At 44.3% G+C, this 10,410-nt stretch overlaps 1 long non-coding RNA gene across 3 annotated transcripts in view; it reads left to right on the forward strand.

Moving 5' to 3' along the window:
• Positions 1–9,216, forward strand: part of LOC137858960 (uncharacterized) — a 29,685-nt gene extending 20,469 nt beyond the window's left edge. For 2 of the 3 annotated variants that reach the window (XR_011098096.1, XR_011098097.1), the window contains one exon: positions 2,861–3,087. This is a non-coding gene — a long non-coding RNA (uncharacterized lncRNA). Of the gene's footprint in view, positions 1–2,860; positions 3,088–7,360; positions 7,439–7,549 lie in introns of those variants that run through there. The other variant, XR_011098098.1, reaches the window with a different exon arrangement.
• Positions 9,217–10,410: the final 1,194 nt, after the last annotated feature.

Consider the following 10,410-nt stretch of genomic DNA (forward strand, 5'->3'; position numbering starts at 1 on the left):
AGCCTCTCAACATATTATTCCTGCATATGCTGCTTAGTTTTCTCCAAAGAGAAATCATAGGCATCAGCTGTCTAAAGCACACTAGATTTAGGTTATTTTTCTCCATTTACTTTAATCATATTCTCAACCCATTTAGCAAACAGACAAATGTGTAATGCTTGGGGCAGACCCAGTTCGCCTGTGGGAGAAATAGTAATTTTAAATAAAAACAGTCTGATTTTTTTCTTTTTGGAGGTGATGAAGACCCGCAATTCTGATTGACTAGTTCACCAATAGATAAAAATCAAAATATCATCAAACTTATCTATTTACAAATTGTCCAGGAGCAGATTGTGAAATTGTCAGGTTTGTCATGTAAAGTTATTCACTAATTTCTTCAGGGAATAATTAGATCATTAGACAAATATGCCATAGGCAATCTGTGTGGGAACTTGTGTAATTAACCAATCCAAAATGAGTGATAAATTATATATCGGTAATTTTCACACTTAGCAATTTAAGATGTGTTAAGTAGTTTTGTCATCAAGTTAAGGAACAGAAACAATACATTGTGACTTATATAACTAATTAGCATTCCCAATTTTACAAACACAAACAATTTGGAATTTACCTTGGGCGACAGTTTGCTCATGTGAGGTAGGAGAATATTCATGAGCGTAGAACTTTGCACTCACTTTTTGCAAATGCTTGAACGTTAAAGAGGTCATAAATCTGGTTAATCAGAAATTTGCCTTTCAATTCTAACAAATGTTCATGGTATGTTACTAAGGGGAAAAAAAAAATCTATTTTCTTTCCCTGTTACTGGCTCAGATTCTTGGGGAGTGGGGGTTGGAGAGAAAAATCTCTTGACAGCACTTACCGAATCAGAATCATGTACTGAGGAATGGGCCTGTGCATGTTTTGTAAGGTACCGGGTGATTCCTTTGTTAACCAAACTGCTCAATTTATGGTGCAATGTCAAATTATGACTTTCCCTGCAAATGGACTAAGGAGGGGTTAGGCTGGGAGCTGAGAATATAGGAATTTGGAAGGGTTAAATGGAGAACATTATCAGGAGAGGTTAAACTGTTGCCACAGGGAGAAAGGGGCACGAGCCTGGTGACTGCATGGAAAGGCTGCAGTCGTGGCGTAGGAGAGGTTTCACACCATAAGGTAGAGGTTTGGGATGAGTGTCAAAGAAAAAGCCTCTGGATGATGCAGTCTGTAAAAGACCTTGGTATAGCCACTTGAAGTGGGATGTGCAGTGCTAGACAGGGGAAAACAAAGAATCTTGCTGAAGGTTAATATATATTTTAAACATGCACATATATATTTGCACACGTACTATGCAAAGGAAGATCAAGCAGATTCTTTAATGGGCTTCTTGCAAAGCTGAATTTGAGGTCCACAAATTTTGCAAGTCTCTTGTCCTATCCTTCTCTGCAGCATCTTTAAGGTACAAAGTGAGCTCATCAGTATAATATTAGGTCAAGCACTATGCAACACTATGTATATATAACAAGGCTGTGGTGTGTGCAATCCAGGGCTACTGATGATATCAAGGTCTCTGGGAAGAACAAGCAGCTGTCTGCTTTTATACATTATGCTGATACTACAGGAACTGTGAATGGTCTCTGGTTTGCTCAGAACACATAATTAAACAGACGAATCAGTGATACTGTCCACTTGCAGCAAACTGCCAAAAACCAAACAAAACAAAAAACAACCCACAACCACACCTGACTTGAACCTTTTAAAGATCAGTGGATTGGATTCTTTTTCATCTTGAAAAAGACGTGTGACTGTGCCAATGAAGAATGTCATACCCAGCCCATTAAAAATAAAATTTAAAAATAATCCACTGCACCACTGGAGAGTCAGCAGAGGGAGTGTGAGTTAGGAAGCCCCTCTTTCAATATCTGAATGGCTGCAGTGCAGAAAGAGTGGAAGTAAACAAAAAGACACGAGCTAGAATTGTGGGAAAGAAATAGACCTAAAATAAAGTCTTGGTGGTAAAATTGAGGTGACAGCAGCAACACCCTTTGATGAAGGTTGTGATACCACTGCCCTTGAAGGTATATAAGCCTTACTGAATAAGTGCTACAAGGTGTAATAACTTCTCTTGAGGCTGCCTAAGCACTTCCAACTTTTGTGATTTTAATTATTATTCTCGCAATATTTTGTGTTCACTCCCTCCAGTCCATCAAATCATACTTATACAAAAAAGCAAAGATTTTAATATTTTGACTTGTTAGTTTCTGTGGAAATGTTATGGAGTTGAGCTTAAATTGTGATCTGAGTGCATTTTATGTGTGAAAAAGCCATAAGGCAAATAACAAGATTCTCAGGGCTTGAAAAGTCATGATGGTGCTTAAACACTTTGAGCTGGCAATGCTAGTATTGCTTAAAATGTCATTTAATGAGATTGCATTTCTGGGGAAGTCCACAGAATCTATTCCATGTCTCTGTTTTGTAGGGTTTTTCTTTCCTGTTATGGTGAGGCATGTAACCAAAAAAAAAAAGTCTGAAATGGTATTTTTGCATTTTGCATTTAATTCCTCTTCCAAGAATACATGCTCTTACCATAGAGCTGTACTTTTTTTTTTTTTTGAGTGCGTGCACAGTTCAGGATTTCTCCTTCAGCTGTGGCTGTAGCCTATCAAGTCTGAGACACATCGCTCTTCTGGCTGTGTCACAAGGATGACCAGGAGTGGGCTAAAATTTTAAACCAAGCTGTGGTTTTAATTAGGGGAGGAGATTCTCCTCAATCCTAGAGTTAATATGCAGTGCTATACTAGCTGGATGATATGTTGAATAACTGAATGTGGTTTTGTCTTGTCTGGTGCTTCAGAAATGCATAGCCTGACTTTTTTTTTTTAGCTTCCCAACAAATCTGCATCTATGTTGAAGATCAAAATGAAGATATGCAGTTGTACAGGAGATACTTGTGGGCTACTTGCATTTTTGTTCAGTCTTGAATACTGTTCTTTATCTGTACAGTAATTTACTTTGAAGTACGTGCTCAAAAACAAATGCTTATTGTGATTAAGGAGGAAATGATGCTGAAAATCTCTTTTGTTTAAAAAAAAAAAAAACAAAAAACAAAAAAACAAAAAAACACACAACACAACATGCAGAAAAACAACCAACAAAGCTGAAGTCCTCTGTTCTTTGGCTGCTAGAGGTCATTCTTGGCAGGATGCAGAGGGGCTGTCTTTTAGCTGTAACAGTATCAGGTTTGGGCTATTGTGCTAGTAACTACTTATGCATCTTCCATTTGTTTCTATCTGGTATTATGTTACCCAGTTTATTTTCAGTGGTTTTTTTTTTTTTTTTTTTTTTCCCCCTCTCCCCTTCCTAAACTTCTGTCAATGTGTTATGGTAATGCAGCTCTGCTTTCCACTCATGAGGTGCCTGCATTCATTGGTGGGTGATACGAATAAGTAAAACCTGTCTCAGTGCGCATTCACAAGAGTGTTGAACTGAGATTACACTGACATCTGAAATTCTGGCAGTTTGTAACTCCAAGTGCTTACACTTTGTAAATCTCAATCGCGTCCTTAATGTAGATTTTGTTTCGTTTCTTGCTAAAGAGTAAAAAATGTAAATTTAGAAAAGACTGTCACTCTCCCCCTTGGTCTCTGAGTGATTTAAGTCATTCCTTTGTCAACGGATCTAATGTGTTTTTACAGTGATAATGCCTGGTTAGTTTTCAACATCTGTGCACTGGACAGAAACAAATTCCTACTGTATGTCTTGGGTGCATCGCATCTTCCTGCGGCCTGGGGACGTGAATGTAGAACATGTGGCTTCTTGCAACAAGTACAAATGAGACCGATTTGAACCGAGCATTGTTTGAAAGCTGTGATGAAAGAAAATAGCATCAGGCACAGGTTTCTTTGATTGTATCGAAACTGTCCTCTTACTTGAAGAAACTGGAAGCAGAGTTGGTCTGCGGTGCCATAACTGGCTCAGGTGCTGCTGACTTCGGGAGGAGGTCAGATCCAGGTGACGGCGGTGTGACTCAGGACTCATGCTGGCATGGGCTGAGTCACAGCGCTGGGTACACGTGCCTTCTGTTGCTTGCAAAATCTGAAGTCTGTGACTCTGGCCTTTCCTAAGAAGAGACCGAACCAGGTGCTGAACGAGTAGAGCTGAGAGCTGTGAAGAACAAGGCTTGTCTCTTGACTTGTGTAAACAGCTGTGTTCTGCACTCCTACCAGCAGCTTCGGGTTTGTTCATGCGTGAGTTCTGCTATGGCTTTAGCTCTCATAACTGAGCATGATCCCTGCCCTCACCTTTGTTCCTTCTCCACAAATACCTACTGCCTTCTTGCACACCCCACTGTGCATGGACTTAGACCGTACGTCAGCTGAAGTAGCCTTGACGCTGCTGTATGCTGCAGGCTGTCTATGAATATGTTTTTTTATTTAGAGCAGGGGGCACCATAAGGAGTTATCTCCCTACCTCTGACTCTGAAAGAGCCTGGAGGCTAACCAGGTACCAGAGATACACTTGTAACTCTGAGAGTGCACAGAAGAATGTTTTTTCTGCCTTGTTTAGTGAGGCTTGGGTTAACATTGCCGCAAGGGTCTTTCTCTGGTCTAGACCTTGGAAACAAAGGCTGTTCCCCAGCAGAGAGCTGATGAGCCTCAACATGTCAGATCGACGACTACCACTTGCCCTCGTACAGCATCACCTGCTAAGTAAGGAAGGGAAAGTTCTAGCTGCAAAATTATATGGTTATACAAATACAAAATACTTACAAAATAAGAATAACGTGCCAAAATAAACCACCGCTCTCTGTAGCGGAAAAACAGAGCAGCTGCTCTTGGGCAAGAAGGGTGTAACTGTAGATGCCAGAAGTCACTCTCCTTGCTGGAGAGTAGTGGTGGAGTAAGAGGGCTCGCAGCTCCTGGTTTCTGTTGTGCAAGTTGTATGGGCTTTAAGTATAGGGCTCTCCCACCAGATCTCATGCCTTCCTGAGGGGAGAGGTGGTGAGACGTGGCCATGCTTGCTCCATGGGCTCTCTGGGCTGGCCAGTTTCGTGATGCTGGTGGCCCCTGGATGGGGGAAGGAGAGGGGCTAGTGGTGACTGGGTCCAAACTCTGCCTCCCGTGGCATCTCATGACATCATAGACATGGGCATCTGGGGAGATGCAGTGCAGGAGCTCAGAGAGCTTGGACCCCACCAGCCACCAAAGCCCATTCAGGGCTCTCCACTTGTTGCAGCAGGGCAGGGCTTGGCCTCAGGCTGCCTCCAGCCAGTCCCTACTGGTGTCTCCAGTGACTGTTCAGCTTTGCTCAGACAGTTGAGCGTTCGTTCTTCACAAAGGAAATGAAGGTAGCGATGCTGATATTTTAAATGCAGAAGTTGCAGACCCTCTGACTTCCCTGTTCACTGTTTCCCAGTCAAACACTACTTTGTGTCAACTAAAATTTATTTAATTCTTAAAAAAAAATCAGTCAAAAGTCACTTCTGGCCAAAGCAGTATCTAGTACCTCTTATCTGAGCCTTTTGTCATTTTCATTTAAAGTGTCATTAAAAATTAAACCCTATTTTGCTTTTTAACCCTCCCCCACTGAAGCAGAACTTATTTTAAAGCCTGAGGAAAGGAGTTTGATTTGAAGTCATTGTCAATTCTTTCAATACGCAGATCCAAGTTTGACGTGCAATATCAAACCCTGTTGATCTGAAATAAATTGATAAATAAAATGGTTGTCAGAAATGTTGCCAAGCCTTCCTCATGTAGGATTTTAACTGCCAGCTGCATTTGGTTTTTATTTTTAGGATTTCTTTGTATTGTAGCAGGTTGAAGACTTAAAAAATGAGGGCTGACATCTTGAAGACCAAGATCATCTCTGGAAGCCCAGGCCAAAAGACACTATAGTTGCAAGATCACTGACTTGTGTAACAATACATTTTCTTGTGTTTGCATAACAATGCTGCAATTAGTTTTCTTTCTTCATCATCAACTGAATTTTTTTAGTATTAAGCAAACCAAACTCTCAAGGATGCTGCACTATTCTTTCCCAAATGAGAGGTTGAGCGTGCCAGCAGAATTTCAGTTAATTGGCAGCGTTTTGCTCCTAAGCTACTGCACGTCATCTTAATGGCCAGACCTTGTGTTGCATTTGGAGCCAACGACAGGTGGTAATCTCATCCTCCAGAAAAGGGGCTCTCAGTGGTGCCACCAGCACGCCCACCGCAGGCACCCCAACTCCTTTCTAAAAGCCTGGGTGGGAAGAGTAAGCCCATGTATTTTTGTGTCAATGTTCAGCCAGAGCAAAGACCAGTGAGTTGTGCTCTGTTTTGATGTCTTTGGGCCCTGCTGTGTCTGTTTGAAGAGGTCTCCGAGTGGCAGAGCCTCCTGCGTCTCAGTGCCATGCTTCATCTTCAAGACTTGTGCCTTGGTTCTGTCTCTTATCTGACCGTGCAAACTGCTGAATGGTGTCAGGTGTGAACTTGAAAAGTACAAGAGGAAGTACCAATGGCAAAGTTCATGGCCAGTTTGGATGAGAAAACATTGCATTTGCTAAATATGTAGTATGTTTCTTTTTTTTTTTTTCCTTGAGCTCTGGCTTTGGCTGAGCAAGTGGAAACTTTGTCTTGGAAACTGGATTTGGAAACACCACTGATGTCTATGTTCACCCACAGCATTATGAATACTCTGCCAGTGCAGTCCCTCTTTGCTGCAGAAAGCTCAGAGGGGAGCTGGTGTTGCTGGAATCCAGGTACATCAGCACTCTCTGCTGCTTGCACGGAAGAAAGCTGCTGTGGTTGACTGTAGCAGGCCTGATCTGTGGGGCAGCCAGCTGGGGGCATCTGTCTGTCATCTTCACCCACTAGCTCTTGCTTTTTCAAGAATCCATGAGCTGTTCCTTCATGGGTTCAGGAGGGATCAGGCTGCTTATCCATACTATTGGATAAGTGCAGATGAAACCCTAGGTACAGTATTCAGCCTGTCTGAAATATCAGCCTCAAGGGCCATGGCAGAAGTTGAAAACAAGTAGAGTACATAGCTGTTTGTTGATTTAAATACTCTTAGAAAGAAGGAAAAAAAAAAAAAACTTTTCTGTTTATTTTTTTAGCACTTCTTTCAGTCTGAGTTGGACCAGTGCTGCTTCGCTGATCCATGTGAAGCTTGCTGAGCCATATAAAGACCCTGCTGTCATGTTCTTGTCAGATACTCTGTCATGTGTTCCTGCCCAACTAGTAAAATGTCATGCACAACAGAGCCTTTCCTACACAGAATAGCCTTGGGCAAATGCACTCTACTAGTGCCTAACAGCCCATGGGATCTAATCTCTGCTCCCTTACTGACTGTGCATAACCTTTCTGTGCACTTCAAGACTCTTCAGACTAATCCCTTCTCTTAGTTGTAGGAAATCAGAATCTGGGGAAGGGAGCACCAGCCAGGGCTGAATGTGGGGACCCAGATTTCTCCTATGGTAAAGGTAAACCTACCTTTCACTCCCTTTTCCGCATTGTTTTCAGGAAGCAACGTGTCTGTGATGAGTGAAACACAGGGAAAGGTTTAATGTGTTGTTGCTTTTTTTTTTCTCCAGGAAGAAAAACTCTGTAGTCTAACTTGCTGCATGCTCTGTGCTTCTAGATTTTTGGAAGACCCTCTCTGTGATCCCTGAAGGTGATGGCAATAGAGCTGTCCTGTTGCCCACCTTGGGTGAGAGATCATACTGCACGCTGAGATCCAAGGAGAAGCTAGCAGAGGGATACATAACACTCTGAATTAATGCATTAGGTTTCCAAATAATTGTGGATTTCTGCAGTTTGCCAGTGTTGGTTGATACACCCAGAGAACAGCATGCCTTTTCTGAGCTGCAGCGGGAGAGGCTTGTTCTGTGGACGTGATGATTTGGCATTCCCCACGGGATGGTCCACTTGGGGGCATGTTTGCCAAAAGTCCTGTGAGGTCCTGGTGTAATTACTATTATGGAGATCATTTTAGAGTGAAGCAGGTGCTGAGAGGTGACATTTGAGGCTGGGTGGAGTTGAGATGCCTGATTAATTGCTACAGTTAATTAAATCCACCTCTGAAAGCTGAGAGAGGTGGAGGTGCTGGTTGAGGAGACGTGCAAGTGCAACATTGCAAACTCCTCAGGTGAGCTCCAAAATGTTGGAGCTTGCTTGATGCTGGTGTCCTTCTGGAGGCAAATCTCTCTCCCAATCTCAATAGTTACTGGGCCTGGACACTTCAAGGGACTGCATTAAGCTTCAGATCTTCATCCATGTGAACCCAAGGCAGTCTAACAGTAGCTGTAAGAAAGCAAGCTAAGTCAACGGGTGGCTGCTCTTTGCAGCAGCCTCCGTTGTGGCACCCACATCACAAAACACACTCACTGCTGTCAGTTATGTGGCTCGGCAGAGCGCCTTGCTGCAGATGCTGAACATCTGCGCTCCTCTCCTGCGAGAAATTCAGCCCTGCAGGTCAGGGCTGGGCTGAGCTGAGGTGGCCTGGCAGCCAAGGTGCCCGTAAAGAGATCACGTTTTTCATCAGCTCTGCCAAAATGATTCCTTTCACCCTGTGATCATTCTCTGAAGTATTTTTACAGCTACACTTTAGAGAGATGCAAATCAGGTGATTTGCGTGTCTGCAACTAATGACCTTTGCACTGAAGTCACAGCAGGAGCAGTGCAGATAACACCAGCTCTGCTGGTGAACTGAAAGCGGGTCCTTTGGTGGCAGGAGCTCTGGGGTCCTGCCTGCTCTCCCTTGGGCAAGAAAGAGTCCCCTTGGGATTAGAGCTGGGCTGGGACCCGGGAGGCCAGCCCCTATTTCCAAGTGCTGCCCCTGGGGTCACTGCTCAGGGAAGCAACCTGCTGGTGCTCCTGGGTCTAATTCAGTCCAGGCAAGCTGCACTAGCCAAAAGTATTGGTTTGAGAGGTGTTAGTGAAAGGGCCTGGGTTGCAAAATGTTCAGCCAGCTGAGCTGGAGGGGATGTGGGGCACAGCCTGAGGCAGGTAGAGGCACAGCTGAGGTGGGAGAGCTGAGGGTCACATCTGCAAGCGGGAGGACGCTGCTTCTTTCTCCTCCCTGCAATAAGCAAACAGATCTTCAAAGCAGCTGGTTGTTTCAGTGAATCACACCTGGGACTAATCTGCGCTCTTGGATCCACTCATCTTTGTGTGAAGCAGGAATGCTGAGGCCGTCCCCAGGAGCTGGAAATGAAGGGTTGCTCTGCTGTGTGGCATATTCCAGGGGCAGCAAAAGAAATACTTCATATTACTCCTCGTAACAGCTCTGAAAGTACTGGGAAGCGTGCCCTGGTTTCTTGGTAGGCTGTAACCCCGTGGAGGTGTCTGTGATAGCAGCTGTGGCCATGTGGTACCTCTGACCTCTTCAGCCCACAGTGCTGGAACAGATTCAGAGCCTAGGATGGCTCCGCTGGTGGAGGGGAGAAGTCAGACAGCCTGGGGACAGAGGGAGGAATAGCGCTCACTGGGATAACTGGCGTCAGGACTGATATGCTTTCTTTAGTCTTGGAAAAGGTTCAGCAGGCTTAGCTTCTCCTGAGACAAACACTCCTTAGAAAAATAAGTTCAACCACGGGAAAGTGCCCAGACATCACATTTTCAAAACAGAATGTTTCCATTTGCTTTCATGCATTCACAACATTTTAGTCAGTCTGTCTGTAACTGTGCTGTTACAGCAGGAGACTCAGGGCGCTCTATCTTGCTGCATAATCCCCGTGTTTGCTCTAGGTATGTCTTAGGAAACAGCCAGAGGCTGGGTCCCTTTCATGAGGTGCTTACTGCCCTAAATGACAGATGTGATAAATGAGCATATAACAGACATCAAAAAAGGGAGGAGCGTGATATTACAGCTTGTGGATTCATGGCTTCTGAGTTTAGATGCACCTATATTTTATCGGCTTCTCCATTTATACCAACATGGAAGGCCAGATTCTTGTGCCATGTGAACGAGGAGCTCAGCACAGGGCCTGCTCTTTGATGTTTGTAGGCGGGGGGATTTCTCAGGAGCAGTCTGAATGAGGTGAGGGGCTGATGTGTGCTGACTAGAGCTTGGAAAGCTGTTCCGAGCATGAGAGAAGGTGTGAGAGATGGTGCAGAAATGCCTCTGTGATGAGGGAATGAAGGGGAACGCAAGGTCAGTGCTGCAGGACGTGCTGGGGGTGGGTCAGGTCGCACGGGGGACCGGGCAAATCCATTAACTGCTCTGTGCTGAAGCTTTGCTGCTGTGAAACAGGGCTGGTGCTGCAGTGTGCTTGGCTCCTGTGGCAACTTACTTGATAACAGAGAGGTCCAGAGTAAATGCAGCTAAGCCTGGATCTGGGTACACTCTGGGGTTTGTGCTCTTCTTGGTGCCGTTAGAAATCCTGCCAAAGTTAAGTGGCTATGAGAAAGCAAGCTTCCTATCAGCAACCAGAGGCCAAAATCCCAGCAGAAG

The sequence above is a fragment of the Anas acuta genome, chromosome 6 (genome assembly GCF_963932015.1).
Source record: "Anas acuta chromosome 6, bAnaAcu1.1, whole genome shotgun sequence".
Classification (NCBI taxonomy): domain Eukaryota; kingdom Metazoa; phylum Chordata; class Aves; order Anseriformes; family Anatidae; genus Anas; species Anas acuta.